General features: G+C 40.5%; 1 non-coding gene across 1 annotated transcript; it reads right to left on the bottom strand.

The window, feature by feature from the left end:
• Positions 1-15794: 15794 nt before the first annotated feature.
• On the bottom strand, positions 15795-15898 carry LOC112780297 (small nucleolar RNA R71). Its single transcript, XR_003191143.1, has one exon. It is a non-coding gene; the product is annotated as a small nucleolar RNA R71 (small nucleolar RNA).
• Between the last annotated feature and the right edge of the window lie 2858 nt (positions 15899-18756).

Here is an 18756-nt window from a genome sequence, read left to right as displayed (position 1 = left end):
TAATTATTCTTAAAGCATAGGAAACATGTTTTTCACATATCTCACATAATAAGGAAGGGAAAGTAAAACTATGCAATTAACATGAATAAGTGAGTGAATGATTGAATAAATCACTTAAATTAGGAACAAAATATATCATAAAATATGGGTTTATCAATCATTTTGTCCCTTGTTAGAGTTGTCAGGGATCATTTTGTCCCATGTTAGAGTTTTCAGGAACCATTTTGTCTTCCGTTAGAGTTGACGGAGCCAAGGACCTAAATGACTGACGAAATTAATTGTTAGGGACCAATCGAGTAATTAATTTTAGTTGGGGACTAAAATGTCTGGTTTAAAATATTTTGAGGACCAAAATGGGTATATACTCGTTTATTTATTTTCACTTACTTATAATTTTATTTCTATTGTTATGTTAACGTTGGTTTTTTAAAATATTGTTGAGACTTGCTATGTCATTGTTGGTTATTTAAAATTTGATTTGAGACTTGTTATATATATTTAATTTTTTTAATTTATAAAATTGCAAATCCATTCCAATCCAAACCGCTCGAAATTGAATCGGATCGGATCGAAGTTTTTTAAAAAAAATCATCCAATCTAAACTGCATCACAAGTAAACTTAGTATTCGGATCAGATGAGTTTTTTTTTTTTACTCAAAATCGATCCAAACCACACCGCGAACACCCTTAGGCTTAGTTTGGTAAAGCTTTTACTTTTTATAAGTTGTAACATTTATGTTTGGTAAATCAAATTAAAAATAACTTTTAATGAACAAAAGCAACATTAATTGCATTTGGTAAAATAGCTTTTAAAATTTTAAAATACTATAATACACATAAATGTAAGCATTAAATTTGGAAATTAGTTAATGAGTATATACCCATTTTGGTCCTCAAAAAATTTTAAACCAGACATTTTGGTCCCCAACTAAAATTAATTACTCGATTGGTCCCTAACAATTAATTCCGTCAGTCGTTTAGGTCCTTGGCTCCGTCAACTCTAACGGAAGACAAAATGGTCCCTGAAAACTCTAACATGGGACAAAATGATCCCCGACAACTCTAACAAGGGACAAAATGATCCTTGACCCCTTTATTCAAAAACGACACTTTTCTTCTCCAATTTTTATCATATCTCGCATAACCCTAACATTCATACTCTCTTTCTTCACCTTCACAGTCTTCTTTTCCATCTTTTTCTTCCTCCTCTTTAGCTCCAAGATTAAGTCATGGTGTAATTGTCACACGTGTCGCACCTACCTCAACATGTCATGGACCACACACTTCCTAAATCTTTGTGACTGATACATCCACCTCCTCTGCACTTCACCCACCAAAAGCATCTACTTCCATGTCTTTGATAACATCACCTCCAACCCCGACAACGTCCACGACATCCTCAAGACCAAGTTCCACAACTGCTCCAAGGGCACACCTTTCTCCACTCTCCGGCAAGCAATATAGATTGTTGGACATTAGGACATCATGAGAAGATTCTCCTTCGACATCATATGTAAATTCTCATTTGAAATAGACACTGAGTGTTTCATTCCTTCTTTTCCGGAGTCCAAGTTGGGAGACAGTTTCGACCTCGCATCCAAGCTATTACAACGAGCAATGTCGCCGTTGTCGCTCATATGGAAACTGAAGCGATTACTGAACATTGGTTTAGAGAAGAAGCTGAAGGAACCGATGGTAGTGGTGGACAATGTAGTCATGGAGATGTTAGGGCAAAGGAGGAGGGAGATGGCAACGACGACGACGAGTCTTAACAAATCAGACTTGCTGTCTAGATTCATGGGATCCATCGAAGACGACAACTAGTTGAGAGACATAAGCATTAGTTTCCTGAGTATGAATTGGTTGAGAACAAGTTGAGGATTTATTTTCTTGTGAACATTAAATTTATAGAGTGTGCATTGTGTAGTTTGAAGTTATAGTATTAGACTGTTAGTGTTATGCGAGATATGATGAAAATTGAGAGAGAACAATGTCGTTTCTGAACAGAAGAGATCAGGGACCATTTTGTCCCCTGTTAGAGTTGTCAGGGACTATTTTGTCTTCCGTTAGAATTAACGGAGTAAAGGACCTAAGTGAGTGACAGAGTTAATTGTTAGGGACCAATCGAGCAATTAATTTTAGTTGGGGACTAAAGTGTCCAGTCTGAAATTTTTTGAGGACCAAAATGGGTATATACTCTTAGTTAATATATGAAGTTAGATTAGACTTTTAAATTTTGAAAACCACAAGTCAACTTTGAAAAGCTCTATCTTAGGTGCTTTCAAAAGTACCCTGATCTTTTAAAAGCTGCAAGCACAAGCACATGATCTTTTTTATTTACCAAACACAAAATGAGGAGTTTGATATTTTAAAAAGCACAATGTCACGACCTTGGACACACTCCAACGCTACCGTGCCGGCACTTGGACTTACTCAACCTCTTGAGCTAAGACCAAGTCAGCCTAACTTTCAATACTTGGCAAGAAAGCTAAGAACACAAGAGAACACAAAAAAAAGGAAGCTTTGGTGGAAAGAACACTTTATTACTCAAGTGTTTGTTACAATGACTCACACTCTCTAACTCTCACTCCTATTTATAGTCATCCACCTCCTCAATGGATGGTTAGGATTAAATCTAATCAACAGTCTAGATCAATCATCTAGAACCTTCATTACAAATATCTATCCTACCACAACTTTCTAAATACTTCTAGATTATTCCATACTACTCTTCATACTTCTATATATATTCATACTCTTCTTGAATACTCTATGACCTTCCAAAGTCTTCTAAAACCTTCTAGAGTATTCCAGGACCTTCTAGAACATTCTAGAACATTCTGAAACCATCTAAAGCATTCTTAAACACTCTAGAAAACTATACAAACACTGTTAAATCTAACATTCTAAAATTTACCGTGACATTCTCCCCCACCTAATGCGTAGACGTCCTCGTCGCGTTCTGTTCATGATAGCGTTCTAGGTGTTCTTGGAATTGCCACAGATCTTCACGAGCTTCCCAACTAGCTTCGGTTATCGGGAGCCCTTTCCACTTGATCAAGTATTGGATACTTGGTGGTACTCCTCTTCGTCACATGACACGATTGGCTAAGATCTCTTTGATTTCTTTATCAAAGGATTTAATCACCACAGGCGGAGCACCACTCGAGTCACCTCTACTCGGTTCATCTTGGTCTTCATGATATGGTTTAAGCATACTTACATAGCAGACCGGGTGGATCTTTATAGAGGGAGGGAGTTGTACTTTGTAAGCAACCTCCCGAACACGTCCAATGATCTCAAATGGCCTTTCGTATTTGCAGATTAACCCCTTATGAACCTTGTGAAAGGCTTTGAATTATTGTGGGAGAAGTTTAATCATTATCTTGTCTCCCACTTGATAGCTTGCATGCCTCCTCTTCTTATCTGCTCATTTCTTCATCCTCTTTGTAGATTTATCGAGGTAAGAACGAGTGACATTTGCTTGTTCTTTCCATGCCTTGATCATATGATAAGCTCCAGGGCTCTTCCCTGAGTAAGAGGAAGAAAAAGAGTGAGGCATAAGCGGCTGTTGTCCAGTCACAATCTCGAACAGACTCTTCCCTTTAGACTCATTTCTTTGTAGATTGTATGAGAACTGAGCAATGTCTAGGAGTTTTGTCCGATCCTTCTGACTAGCGCTTACGAAATGCCTCAAGTAACACTCAAGTAAGGCATTCACTCTCTCAGTCTGCCCATCGATTTGAGGATGGAAGCTTGTTGAGAAACGAAACTCTAACCCAAGGAGTTTGAACAGCTCTATCCATAGTCGTCCTGTGAAGCGTGGATCTCGATCACTAATGATGCTCCTAGACAATCCCCAGTACTTCACCACATTCTTGAAGAATAGTTGTGCTGCTTCCTCTATAGTGCAGTCAGTAGGGGCAAGTATAAAGGTAGCATACTTCAAAAATCGATCCACTACCACAAAAATAGATCCAAACCCCTCGAACTTCGGTAAGGCAGAGATGAAATCTAAAGAGACACTTTTCCATGGCCGTTTTGATGGAGGCAGAGGTTCCAGCAACCTACTTGGTGTCTTATTTTCAATTTTATCTTGTTGGCATACAAGACAAGTTTTCACATAGCTCTCCACTTCATCTCTCATTTGAGGCCAATAATAAGAAGATTCAATGAGTGCCAAGGTCCTTCGCTGACCTTGGTGACCAGCCCACTTGGTATCGTGGTATTTTCTCACTAATTTTCTTCTTAGATTTTCTCATTTAGGGACGTATAGTCTTCTCCCTTTAGTGTAAAGAAGCTCATCTTCTAGCCAAAATCTTTTGGTCTTACCTTCTCTAGCCAACTCCACCAACTTCTTGGCTAATGGATCATAATGCAACCCTTCCTTGATGGTATGCACAATATCTCTTTCGACCATAGAAATGGCTGCCAACTCAGTCTTGCAGCTCAGCGCATCTGCTACCACATTAGTTTTGCCTGACTTGTATTCAAATTCGAAATCAAACTCAGCTAAGAAATCTTGCCACCTAGCTTGTTTGGGGCTTAACTTCTTCTAAGTTTGGAAGTAGCTTGTAGCTACGTTGTCTGTCTTGACGATGAAGTGTGAACCAAGTAAGTAGTGACGCCAAGTTCTCAGACAATGCACTACCGCGGTCATCTCCTTCTCTTGGACGGTGTATCGCCTCTCTGTATCATTCAACTTGCATCTCTCAAAGGTAATTAGATGTCCTTCTTGTATTAGAACCCCTCCAATAGCGTAGTTAGAAGCATCAATGTGGACTTCAAATACCTTTGAGTAGTCGGGTAGTGCTAGTACTGGTCCTTCTGTGATAGTAGCCTTCAACTCATCAAAGGCCTTTTGACACTCCTTTGACCATTCCCAAGAGTGATTCTTCTTGAGAAGATCAGTTAACGGTGCAGCCTTGGTGGAGTATCCCTTGATAAACCTCTGATAGTAATTAGCCAAACTAAGAAATAACCTCAATTCAGATACCTTGTTTGGCGGTTCCTACTCTTTGATAGCCTTCACCTTTCCTTGATCCATGCAAAGAGTTCCACCTTTAATGATGTATCCCAAAAAGTGGACTTCATCCCTTGTAAAGGAATAATTTTCATTTTTCACATATAGGTTATTCTCTCGCAAGATCTTAAACACGGTTCGTAAGTGTTCCACATGTTCCTCCAAAGTATTGCTATAGATAATAATATCATCCAAGTAGACCACTACAAACAGATCAAGGTAAGGTCGAAAGATCTCATTCATCAAGGTACAGAAGGTTGTAGGAGCATTGGTCAAGCCAAAAGGCATCACCAACCACTCATACAATCCATATCTCGTGACACACGTGGTCTTAGGCTCATCACCATAAGCAATTCTCACTTGGTGATATCCTGACATCAAATCCAATTTTGAGAACCACTTGGCTCTACCAAGTTGATCAAACAAATTGACTATCAAAGGAATAGGGTATTTGATAGTCGATGCATAGTCTCAACGAACCATCATGCTTCTTTTGGAACAAGATTGGTGCACAATAAGGTGTCTTCGATGGACGGATGAACCCAGCATCTAGCAAATCCTTGAGTTGCTTCTTCAACTTCTCAAGTTCTGGCAGTGCCATCCTATAAAGTGTTGAGGCTGGTGGCTTTGCTCTTGACTCCAATTCAATCTTGTGGTCCACCTTCCTCCTAGGTGGTAGTTGTTTTGGCAACTCGGGAGACATCACATCCTTATTTTCTTCAAGGACTTCCTTGATTTCAGGAGGAACGTATTCTCTTTCAGATGTTGACTCCTCTTGGAATAGAACCAAATATGTAATCTCTCCCTTCTTGACCCTTTCTTGAGTTGTGTAGTAAAGAGCATCGGTGGTCCTCCAACTTTAGAGATTGTAGGGACCATGCATGGAGACCCTTTCTTTGCATAGGTATTATATTTGCCTTTCTTTGCAAATCGAGCCCGATGACTATTTTAAAATTGTCCATGGGTGCTACTGAGAAATTTACAAGGCCCTAACAAGAACCAAGAGTCATCTCAACGCCTTTTGCTACTCCCCTAAGGGGTTCACCATTGGTATTCACGAGTTTAAACCAATCATTCTTTTCGATGATCTTCAACCCAAGTCTCTTTGCTTCATCAGGCGTGATGAAGTTGTGTGTAGCACCAGTGTCGATCATAGCCATGATGGGTTTTTCATCGATAAAGGCTTTGACATACATCAAGCCTTTCTTTTCTGCAGTGCTTGCCTCTTTGCCCTTCACAGCATTCATGTGTTGGATAGATCCAACACACTCAGTTACTTGTGATTGAGCCTCTCGTTCTTCGGTGATAGATGCCAGATTCCCTAACTTGGGACAGTCTTTCATTTAGTATGGTCTCTTGCACACGAAACATCCTCCTTTGGACACAAAAGACTTCTTCTTTTCCTCATACTCTTTTTTTGAAGAGTATTTTCCTTCTTTCTTGGTTGAGAAACTCTTCCCCTTATCTCCCCCATCTTTAGTAGAACTGGGTTTAAAGGAAGACTTGGGTTTAGAGTCTCCCCTATGATATTCAGTGAGTGATTCGGCTACCACGATGGCCTCATCGACATCCTTAACATTTCTTCTTTGTAGTTCTTGCTTTGCCCAAGGTTGGAGTCCATCAATGAAGAAGAACAATGCATCCTCTGATGTTAAGTTGGGGATTTAAAGCGTGAGAGTAGTGAACTTCTTTACCTAGTCATTGATCGTACTCTTGTGCTTCAACTCTCTCAACTTCTTCCTTGCTTCATAGACCACATTCTCAGGGAAGAATTGTCTTTTCAAGTCCCTTTTGAAATCTTCCCATGTGACTATGTTGCAAGTACCCTTTTCCATATCTACGCACTTTCTTCTCCACCACAAAGTAGAATTATCAGAAAGGTAGAGAGCTGTAGTGCGTACCTTTATTGCTTCTTCAACTACCCCTTGGCCTTCAAAGTACCTCTCCATTTGCCATAAGAAGTTCTCCACCTCTCGAGCGTCTCTCACGCCTTTGAACTCCTTTGGCTTTGGAAGATCAATCTTTGTCGTCTCCCTTATAATGGTTGGTCGAGATTTTGCCTCCTCGAACCAAACTCGAACTTCCTCAAATAACTTCAAGGAATTATCAAGCTTCTCCTCGATTTGGAGCATGCTTTATTTGATAGCATCTTGTTTTCCCAACACGTGAGCCTTGAGGGTCTCTTTGTCATGTTCTACCCTTTGGAAGCGCTCATCCATAGAGGATAGAACATTCTCCAACATAGAAACTCTCTCTTCTAAGAAGTTAGAGTCCTTACCTCTAGGCTCACTTGAAGAACGGGCCTTCTTGCCTTCCCATTGAGAAGGAATAGCATCCCTTCCCCTTTGAGATTCAACATGCTCCATGGTGATAGTAGAAGTCTTACCCACAAACCACTTGTGCTCCCTCTTGAACCTTGCTCTGATGCCAAATTGTCACGGCCTTGGACACATTCCAACGCTACCGTGCTGGCACTCGGACTTACTTAACCTCTTGAGCTAAGACCAAGTCAGCCTAACCCTCAATACTTAGCAAGAAAGCTAAGAACAAGAGAGAACACAAGAAAAAGGAAGCTTTGGTGGAAAGAACACTTTATTACTCAAGTGTTTGTTACAATGACTCACACCCTCTAACTCCCACTCCAATTTATAGCCATCCACCTCCTCAATGGATGGTATTCCGAGGGTTACCTGAAACTGTTAGGTCCATCTTGGATGAGATCTGCGGTGGCGGCCGGAGCTGATACGTCCGATTTGTTGGAGGCGGTGGTGGTGCTGATGTAGCTGGTCCTTTGTCACCGGAGGGTGGTGGTACCTGCAAGAGACTCTGATGCTTAAGTTAGCATGGGCTTTAAGCAGGTATTTTCTAGAATCAGAGTATGAGTTATACCTGAGTGCCCCAGTGTATTTATAGTAGTGTGGGCTGACCTTTCCAAATAAGATAAGTTAGTTATCTTATCTTATCTTCTGAGTGAGGTCATCTTATCTTCAAGGGGAGCCGCCCTTATCTTTTAAGGCTTTAGTTGCCTTTAGATTGGGCTGTATCCCTTTATTTGGGCCTTCTTGGGCCTCCTGTAGCGTTTTGGCCGAACTCTTTGAGAAAAGCTCGGGTAATCCTGACCTAAAGAGGTCGGTCGACTTTTCTTTCATCAGCCCGGGTCGTACAGCTCGACCCAGGGCATGAACAGTGCCCCTGCTTGAGCTTGGTCTTTCTTTTGAGGTCGTGTTCTTTACTAGACTTTGGCTTCTTTCGGGGAAGCCGAGCTCGAGCATTTTCGACCTTCGTTGTAGAACTCTTATTAGTAGCTTGAATGCGGAACGTTTTCCTCTTTAATTGGTTGTTTTTGTTTTCTTAGAAACGTGCGAGGGTTTAATGCTTATTAACTCCTTTTGCCGTTCCTTCTTTCCCTCTTTCGTATCTTTACTTTTGAATTTCAAAAAGATTTACTTTTCAGTTTCTTCGTTTCCTTCTACTTCGTTATTTACTACCATTGCTCTGTTCCCCCTGTTTCTCTCACGCCCACGTGCACTTCTCTTCTTGCTGGTGTGGATTTGTCGTCACTTCTTTATGATCTTCTCCTTGTGCTTGCTTCTTATCCTTTTACAGGTTAGCATTTTTCTTTTCCCCCCTTTATGTGTTTGATTATCGCCTTGTGTATGGAGAAAACTGTTGCATGTGATTTTTTACTGATTGTGAGTCTTGATTCCTTCGAGGAAAAGATTGTGGCATTTCATTTCTATTTTTCCTGAGAAAGCTTTCATCTTTGCAGTGGCTCTTGCACTCTCTTGCTATTGTCATGCGTTTGAGCAATTTTGCTGCCTTAGGATTATCCCTGTTTCTTGTTTCTTTTCGTCCTTATATGTCCTCGTCTCTGGGTCCCCTATTTTTGTTTGGCCTGTTGGTAGAGGATGACTGTAGCTTTGCTGTTTTGATGATAATGGGTTTCTTGCTGCTTTTGTGAAGTGATGTTGGTGGAGGATTCGTATTTTGAGAGATTTTTAGGAGATAGACTGTTGATTTCTTTCTTTCTGGGTTGACTTGGTTCTTACCTCATAACTTCCTCCAAAGGATGCCCCTGGACCTTAGTGTGAGTCCTGGGGTTTTCCTTTTACTGCTGTTCTGACTTTTAAAATTTGCATGCTTTTGCCCGTGTTATCTCTGTATTTTTTCGAGCTGTTTGATTAGTAACCCATTTTTCCTTTTTCTCACTGTAGGACTAGTTGGCCTATGTCTTCTCGCAAAAAATTGTCGAGATGTCTTCTAAAGTCCCCGAGGGCATGTTTGACTGGCTGGACTCCCTTGTTTTGATGTGTGTTTCTGTGGTGAATTCTGAATATTGCGTACAACTTAGGAGGCATCACCGACTTTGTAGTGATAGAGATTAGGAGAAGAATTATGAAGTGGTAGTACCTAATCCAGATGAGAGAGTTTGTTTTCCTTCTCTGACTCAGGGGGAACGTCCATTCTTTTACGCTTATGATTACTTTTTAGCCAAATGAACATCACCCTCCCTTTTAGTTCCTTTGAGACCGACTTGTTGTGGTCCTATAATGTAGCCCCGTCCCAACTCCATTCGAACTCGTGGGGTTTCATAAAGATCTTTCAATTGTTATGTCAGGAGCTAGATGTACGACCTTCTCAAACTCTCTTTCTTTATCTTTTTGTGTTGACAAGACCTGAGATGGCTAAGAAGAAGGCTTCCTGGGTTTCTTTCCGAGCTGCCCAGGGGAAGAAAGTTTTTTACATGTATGATGAGTCTTTTAGGGACTTCAAGAATTATTACTTCAAGGTCTGAGCTATTGAAGGAGCTCGGCCTTTTTTCTTGGAACAGAATGATGAGCCTGTCTTCCTCTTATACTAGCAAAAGAATGTGGTAGTGTCTAGGTATTCTTGGGAGATGTTAAATGAGGTCGAGCAGGCCTTTGTACATGTACTGGAGGAGAATTGGGGGGAAGCCTCCCCATCTTGATACGAAGAGGTTTTTGGGGAATCCCTCCCTCCTTCGAGCTGAATTGGGTAGCTGCCGATTTCTTTTTAGCCTTGTCTTTATTTTGTTTATTTTGTCAATATATCTCTTTCTCATTTGTAACTTTGGCCTTTGCTTTGCTTTCTTTTTTCAGAGATGGTGAAGACTACTGATGGTATGAAGGCTTTTAAGATGGCGAGGAAGGCTACCGCGGCTCAGAACATTTCGGCCAAAGGTTTTGGGGAGGAATTTTCAAAGGGTGCCCAGGGGAGGTCGACCTCGGATACTTCTAAACCGAGGAAGATTATCCTTACTCCCCAAGTTTGCTTGGCCTCTTCTGATCCACTGACCTCTGGTGCTGCCTCTCACTCTGCTGCTGGCCCTCCTCCTAAGAATCAGAAGACTACTGAGCCTTTTGACCTGGATGCCCCTGATTTTGATGCTGTGAGGTTTGTTGATAACCAGATTGCTCCCTATGGCCGACTTTCCATGGACGATGTGTCCCTCCTGCGTCATATGAATTTTATTACCAGTGCTAGTGTTTGAATGGCTCACATGGGTGCGGCCTTGTTTTGCTCAATTCAAGATTCCCCCGTCCATGCGACAAAGGCGTTTATGATGGAAGCCAAGTCGGAGTATGACAGGATTAAGGGGTTGAAGGTCAAGCTGGATGCTATAGAGTTATTAAGCTGGAGCTGGATTTAGAGAAGGAAAAGTCTCGGGCTACCAAGGCTGAGGCGGCTGCGAATTTGGCCGAGGAGATGGCCAAGAATTCGAAGGAGAGTTATACTACTACAAACGGCGAGTTGCTGGAGGTCAGGGAGAGACTTGAGACGGCCTATGCTGATTATGCTGAGCTTCAGGACCATCTTGTGGGTAGTGTGACTGACGCATATGGGAACCTAAAAGCTCAAGTCCGGGTTCTTGCTCCCGAGTTCGACCTGAGTCTCTTTAGTTTGGATAATGTTGTTGAGAATGGTAGGATTGTGTCAGCCCCAGATGAGGATGAGGAAGATGGTCCTCGCCCTGAGCCGTCAGCTAAAGCTTTTGATGCTCTGACTTTTCCAACTCCTACAGCTGAGGTCCGCCATTCCGAGTCGGACCCTGATGTTCAGATCCTGAACCGGCCGGATGGAACCTGTTCATACCCTGGGTCAAGCTGTCCGACCCGGGATGTTTAGCGACAAGCCGACCGACCTCTTCAGGTCAGACTATCAGACCTCTTCTCAAAGAGCTCGGACAAAACGCCACAGAGGCCCAAGAAGGCCCAAAACGAAGGAACACAGCCCAATCCAAAGGCAGCCTAAGCCTACAGAGAGAAAGGCGGTTCCGTTGAAGATAAGCTGACCTCATTCAAAGATAAGATAAGATAAGATAAGATAAGATAACTATCTTATCTCCAGAAAGGTCACTTTACAACTACTATAAATACACTGGAGCACCCAGGTATAACTCATACTCTGATTCTACAATAAACCTGTTTAATACCCATGCTAACTTAAGCATCGGAGTCTCTTGCAGGTACCCCCCACCCTCCGGTGGCCAAGGATTAGCAGTGCAGCAAGTCTAACGAGTCGGACACAACAGCTCCGGCTGCCACCAGCCAGCCGGACACGTTGATGAGCGGATAATTTATACGCTTTTTGACATTGTTTTTAGTATGTTTTTAGTAGGATCTAGTTACTTTGAGGGATGTTTTCATTAGTTTTTATGTTAAATTCACATTTCTGGACTTTACTATGAGTTCGTGTGTTTTTCTGTGATTTCAGGTAATTTCTGACTGAAATTGAGGGACTTGAGCAAAAATCAGATTCAGAGGTTGAAGAAGGACTGCTGATGCTGTTGGATTCTGACCTCCCTACACTCAAAGTGGATTTTCTGGAGCTACAGAACTCGAAATGGCGCGCTTCCAATTGTGTTGGAAAGTAGACATCTAGGGCTTTCCAGAAATGTATAATAGTCCATACTTTGACCAAGTTTAGATGACGCAAACTGGCGTTCAACGCCAGCCCTCTGCCCAAATCTGGCGTCCAGCGCCAGAAAAGGATCCAAAACCAGAGTTGAACGCCCAAACTGGCACAAAAACTGGCGTTCAACTCCAAGAAGGACCTCTACACGTGCAACACTCAAGCTCAGCCCAAGCACACACCAAGTGGGCCCCGAAAGTGGATTTATGCATCAATTACTTACTCATGTAAACCCTAGTAGCTAGTTTATTATAAATAGGATCTTTCACTATTGTATTAGACGTCTTTTTGACCATCTTTGGATTATATTTTGATCTATTGATCACGTTTTGGGGGCTGGCCATCTCGGCCATGCCTGGACCTTTCACTTATGTAATTTTAACAGTAGAGTTTCTACACTCCATAGATTAAGGTGTGGAGCTCTGCTGTTTCTCAAGGATTAATGCAAAGTACTACTGTTTTCTATTCAATTCATCTTGTTTCGCTTCTAAGATATTCATTCGTACTTCAATCTAAATGTGATGAACGTGACAATCATCATCATTCCCTATGAACGCGTGCCTGACAACCACTTCCGTTCTACCTTAGACTGAATGAGTATCTCTTAGATCTCCTAACCAGAATCTTCGTGGTGTAAGCTAGAATGATGGCGGCATTCAAGAGAATCCAGAAGGTCTAAACCTTGTCTGTGTTATTCCGAGTAGGATTCAATGAATGAATGACTGTGACGAGCTCCAAACTCGCGATTGCGGGGCGTTAGTGACAGACGCAAAAGGATAGTAAATCCTATTCCAGCATAATCGAGAACCGACAGATGAATAGCCGTGCCGTGACAGGGTGCGTTGACCATTTTCACTGAGAGGATAGGATGAAGCCATTGACAAGGGTGATGCCTCCAGACGATTAGCCGTGCCGTGACAGGGCATTGGATTATTTTCCCGAGAGATGACCGAAAGTAGCCATTGACAGTGGTGATGTATCACATAAAGCCAGCCATGGAAAGGAGTAAGACTGATTGGATGAAGATAGCAGGAAAGCAGAGGTTCAGAGGAACGAAAGCATCTCCATTCGCTTATCTGAAATTCTCACCAATGAATTACATAAGTATTTCTATCCCTATTCTATTAATTATTATTCGAAAACACCATTATCAATTTATATCTGCCTAACTGAGATTTGCAAGGTGACCATAGCTTGCTTCATACCAACAATCTCCGTGGGATTCGACCCTTACTCACGTAAGGTATTACTTGGATGACCCAATGCACTTGCTGGTTAGTTACACGGAGTTGTGAACCATGGTCTTGGCATCATGTTTTTGGCGCCATTTCCAGGGAAAGAAAGAGCAATGAATTTTACATAATTAAAGTGTAATCACGATTCCGCGTACCAAGTTTTTGGCGCCGTTGCCGGGGATTGTTTGAGTATGGACAACTGACGGTTCATGCTGTTGCTCAGATTAGGTAATTTTCTTTTTGTTTTATTTTCAAAAACTTTTCAAAATCTTTCAAAAATTTTCTCACCTGTTTTCGAAAAAATTTATTCAAAATTTTTAAAGAATGAATTCTAGTGTTTCATGAAGCATGTGAAGCCTGGCTGGCTGTAAAGCCATGTCTAAATTCTTTTGGACTGAGGCTTCCAACCATCAGCTGTTACACGACTGAAGGGTATGTCAGGCATGTCATGTCTGAATTACATGCTAAAGCTTGGTTGGCCATTGGCCATGTCTAGTGTTTTGGACCGGAGCTTTCATTGAAAGCTTGGCTAGCTAGTGAGCCATGTCTAATTCCTGGACTGAAGCTTTAGACTAAACATGGCAAGATTCCTGGAATTCATGTTAAAAATTTTGGAATCCTTATTTTTTCTTTTTCATATAATTTTTGAAAAAAATCCAAAAAAAATTAGAAAACCATAAAAATAAAAAAATATTTTGTGTTTCTTGTTTGAGTCTTGAGTCATATCATAAGTTTGGTGTCACTTGCATATGCATCTTGCATTTTTCGAAAATATCATGCATTCATAGTGTTCTTCATGATCTTCAAGTTGTTCTTGGTAAGTCTTCTTGTTTGATCTTGATGTTTTCATGTTTTGTATCTTTTCTTGTTTTACATGTGCATTTTTCGTTTCTTAGAGTCTAAACATGAAAGATTTCTAAGTTTGGTGTCTTACATGTTTTCTTTGCATCAAAATTTTTTCAAAAATATGTTCTTGGTGTTCATCTTGACATTCATAGTGTTCTTGGTGTTCATCTTGACATTCATAGCATTCTTGCATGCATTCATTGTTTTGATCTAAAAATTTCATGCATTGCATCTTTTTAGTGTTTTTCTCTCTCATCATAAAAATTCAAAAATAAAAAAAATATCTTTCCCTCTTTCTCTCTCATAAATTCGAAAATTAGATTTGACTTTTTTCAAAAATTTTTAAAATCAAGTTGTTTTTATGAGTCAAATCAAATTTTCATTTTAAAAATCTTATCTTTTTCAAAATCTTTTTCAAAAATCAAATCTTTTTCAAATTTCTTAGTTATTTTCGAAAATTCCAAAAATCTTTTTCAAAAATTTTTTTCTTATTTTTATCAAATAATTTTCGAAAATAACAATAACAATTAATGTTTTGATTCAAAAATTTCAAGTTTGTTACTTGCTTGTTAAGAAAGATTCAAACTTTAAGTTATAGAATCATATCTTGTGATTTCTTATGAATCAAGTCATTAATTGTGATTTTAAAAATCAAATCTTTTTCAAAACTAATTTCAATCATATCTTTTCAAAAATATCTTCTTATCTTATCTTTTTCAAAAATTTGATTTCAAAATATCTTTTCTAACTTCCTAACTTCTTATCTTTTCAAAATTTGTTTCAACTAACTAACTAACTTTTTATTTGTTTCTTATCCTTTTCAAAACTACCTAACTAACTCTCTCCCTCTAATTTTCAAAAATATCTTCCCTCTTTTTCAAAAATTTCTTTTTTATTAACTAATTATTTTTATTTTTGATTTTAAAATTTTTCGAAAAAAATACTAACCTTTTTCAAAAAAAAAAAATTATTTTCGAAAATCACTAACTCTTTTTCAAAAATTATTTTCGAAAAATTCTCCCTCTCCCATCTTATTCTATTTATTTATTCATTTACTAACATCTCATCTCACATCTCTGCCCTCCTCACAGTTGTGTTTCTTCCTTTACATCACATTCTTTGTCTCCCTCTGTTCTTCCACTCACAAAGGGATCCCTATACTGTGGTATAAAGGATCCATATTATTATTATTATTATTTTTTCTGTGCCCTCTTCTTTGTCATATGAGCAGGAGCAGGGACAAGAACATTCTTGTTGAAGCAGATCCAGAACCTGAAAGGACTCTGAAGAGAAAATTAAGAGAAGCTAAATTACAACAATCCAGAGATAACCTTTCAGAAATTTTCGAACAGGAAGAGGAGATGGCAGCCGAAAATAATAATAATGCAAGGAGGATGCTTGGTGACTTTACTGCACCTAATTCCAATTTACATGGAAGAAGCATCTCCATTCCTGCCATTGGAGCAAACAACTTTGAGCTGAAACCTTAATTAGTTTCTCTGATGCAGCAGAACTGCAAGTTTCATGGACTTCCATCTGAAGATCCTTTTCAGTTCTTAACTGAATTCTTGCAGATATGTGATACTGTTAAGACTAATGGAGTAGATCCTGAAGTCTATAGGCTCATGCTTTTCCCTTTTGCTGTAAGAGACAGAGCTAGAGTATGGTTGGACTCTCAACCTAAGGATAGCCTGAACTCTTGGAATAAGCTGGTCAAGGCCTTCCTAGCCAAGTTCTTTTCTCCTCAAAAGCTGAGCAAGCTTAGAGTGGATGTTCAAACCTTCAGACAGAAAGAAGGTGAATCCCTCTATGAAGCTTGGGAGAGATACAAAGGACTGACCAAAAAGTGTCATTCTGACATGCTTTCAGAATAGACCATCCTGGATATATTCTATGATGGTCTATCTGAGTTATCTAAGATGTCATTGGATACTTCTGCAGGTGGATCCATTCACCTAAAGAAAACGCCTGCAGAAGCTCAAGAACTCATTGACATGGTTGCTAATAACCACTTCATGTACACTTCTGAGAGGAATCCTGTGAGTAATGGGACGCCTATGAAGAAAGGAGTTCTTGAAGTTGATACTCTGAATGCCATATTGGCTCAGAACAAAATATTGACTCAGCAAGTCAATATGATTTCTCAGAGTCTGAATGGAATGCGAGCTACATCCAACAGTACTCAAGAGGCATCTTCTGCAGAAGAAGCTTGTGATCCTGAGAACCCTGCAATAGCAGAGGTAAATTATTTAGGTGAACCTTATGGAAACACCTATAACTCATCATGGAGAAATCATCCAAATTTCTCATGGAAGGATCAAAAGCCTCAACAAGGCTTTAATAATGGTGGAAGAAACAGGTTTAACAATAATAAACTTTTTCCATCATCCACTCAGCAACAGACAGAGACCTCTGAACAAAATACTCCTAATTTAACAAACCTAGTCTCTGATCTATCTAAGGCCACTGTAAGTTTCATGAATGAAACAAGATCTTCCATTAGAAATTTGGAAGCACAAGTGGGCCAGCTGAGTAAAAGGATCACTGAAATCCCTCCTAGTACTCTCCCAAGCAATACAGAAGAGAATCCAAAAGGAGAGTGCAAGGCCATTGACATAACCAAAATGGCCGAACCTGTAAGGGAAGGAGAGGACGTGAATCCCAAGGAGGAAGACCTCCTGGGACGTCTAGTGATCAATAAGGAGCTTCCCTTTGAGGAACCAAAGGACTCTGAGGCTCATCTAGAGACCATAGAGATTCCATTGAACCTCCTTATGCCCTTCATGAGCTCTGATGAGTATTCCTCTTCTGAAGAGAATGAGGATGTTATTGAAGAGCAAACTGCCAAGTTTCTTGGTGCAATCATGAAGCTGAATGCCAAATTATTTGGCATTGATACTTGGGAAGTTGAACCTCCCTTGTTCATCAATGAACTAAGTGATCTGGATCAACTGACATTGCCTCAGAAGAGACAGGATCCTGGAAAGTTCATAATACCCTGTACCATAGGCACCATGATCTTTAAGGCTCTGTGTGACCTTGGTTCAGGAATAAACCTCATGCCCCTCTCTGTAATAGAGAAACTGGGAATCTATGGGGTGCAAGCTACTAAAATCTCATTAGAGATGGCAGACAATTCAAGAAAACAGGCTTATGGACAAGTAGAGGACGTGTTAGTAAAGGTTGAGGGCCTTTACATCCCTGCTGATTTCATAGTCCTGGATACTGGAAAGGAAGAGGATGAATCCATTATCCTAGGAAGACCTTTCCTGGCCACAGCAAGAGCTGTGATTGATGTTGACAGAGGAGAATTAGTCCTCCAAATGAATGAGGACTCCCTTGTGTTTAAAACTCAAGGATCTCTCTCTACAACCATGGAGAGGAAGCATGAAAAGCTTCTCTCAAGGCAGAGTTAACCAAAGCCCCCACAGTCAAACTCTAAGTTTGGTGTTGGGAGGCCACAACCAAATTCTAAGTTTGGTGTTGAACTCCCATATCCAAACTCTAAGTTTGGTGTTGGAGAGTCTCAACAATGCTCTGAACATCTGTGAGGCTCCATGAAGAGCCCACTGTTAAGCTATTGACAGTGGGCAACCCAATGTTTATTTATCTAATTTTTATTTTCATTGTTTTTCATGTCTTTATAGGTTCATGATCATGTGGAGTCACAAAATAAATAGAAAAATTGAAAACAGAATCAAAAACAGCAGAAGAAAAATCACACCCTGGAGGAGCATCTGTCTGGCGTTCAGCGCCAGAACAGAGCATGGTTCTGGCGCTGAACGCCCAAAATGGGCAGCTTCTGGGCGCTGAACGCCAGAACAGGCATGGTTCTGGCGTTCAACGCCAGAAATAGCACACAAATGGGTGTTGAACGCCCAAAATGGACACCAACCTGGCGCTGAACGCCCAGAGTTGTGTGCAAAGGCATTTTTACATGCCTAATGGGTACAGGGATGTAAATCCTTGAACACCTCAGGATCTGTGGACCCCACAGGATCCCCACCTACCTCCACTCACTTCTTCTCACCACTCTCTTTCACACAACCCCATAAACACTCTTCCCCAAAAAACCCTTCATCAATCACCTCAAACTCTCTTCCCCATCACCTCTTCACCACTCACATCCATCCACTCTTCCCCATAAACCTACCTCATAAACTCCACCTACCTTCAAAATTCAAAACCAATTTCCCACCCAAACCCACCCATATGGCCGAACCTTAACCCCCCTCCCTTCCCTATATAAAGCCCTCCATTCTTCATCAAATTCACACAACACACCCCTCTTAGCTGAAACACTTCCCACTCTCCCTCTCCTCCATTTCTTCTTCTTCTTCTTCTTCTTCTTCTTCTTCTTCTTCTTCTTCTATTCTTCTTTTCTTGCTCGAGGACGAGCAAAATTCTAAGTTTGGTGTGGTAAAAGCATAAGCTTTTTGTTTTTCCATTACCATTGATGGCACCTAAGACCGGAGAATCCTCTAGAAAGGGGAAAGGGAAGACAAAAGCTTCCACATCCGAGTCATGGGAGATGGAAAGATTCATCTCCAAAGTCCATCAAGACCACTTCTATGATGTTGTGGCCAAGAAGAAGGTGATCCCCGAGGTCCCTTTCAAACTCAAAAGAAATGAGTATCCGGAGATCCGACATGAAATTCAAAGAAGAGGTTGGGAAGTTCTAACAAATCCCATCCAACAAGTCGGCATCCTAATGGTTCA

This window comes from Arachis hypogaea, chromosome 19 (genome assembly GCF_003086295.3).
Source record: "Arachis hypogaea cultivar Tifrunner chromosome 19, arahy.Tifrunner.gnm2.J5K5, whole genome shotgun sequence".
Lineage (NCBI taxonomy): Eukaryota > Viridiplantae > Streptophyta > Magnoliopsida > Fabales > Fabaceae > Arachis > Arachis hypogaea.
This window is presented reverse-complemented; position numbering and strand designations above follow the sequence as displayed.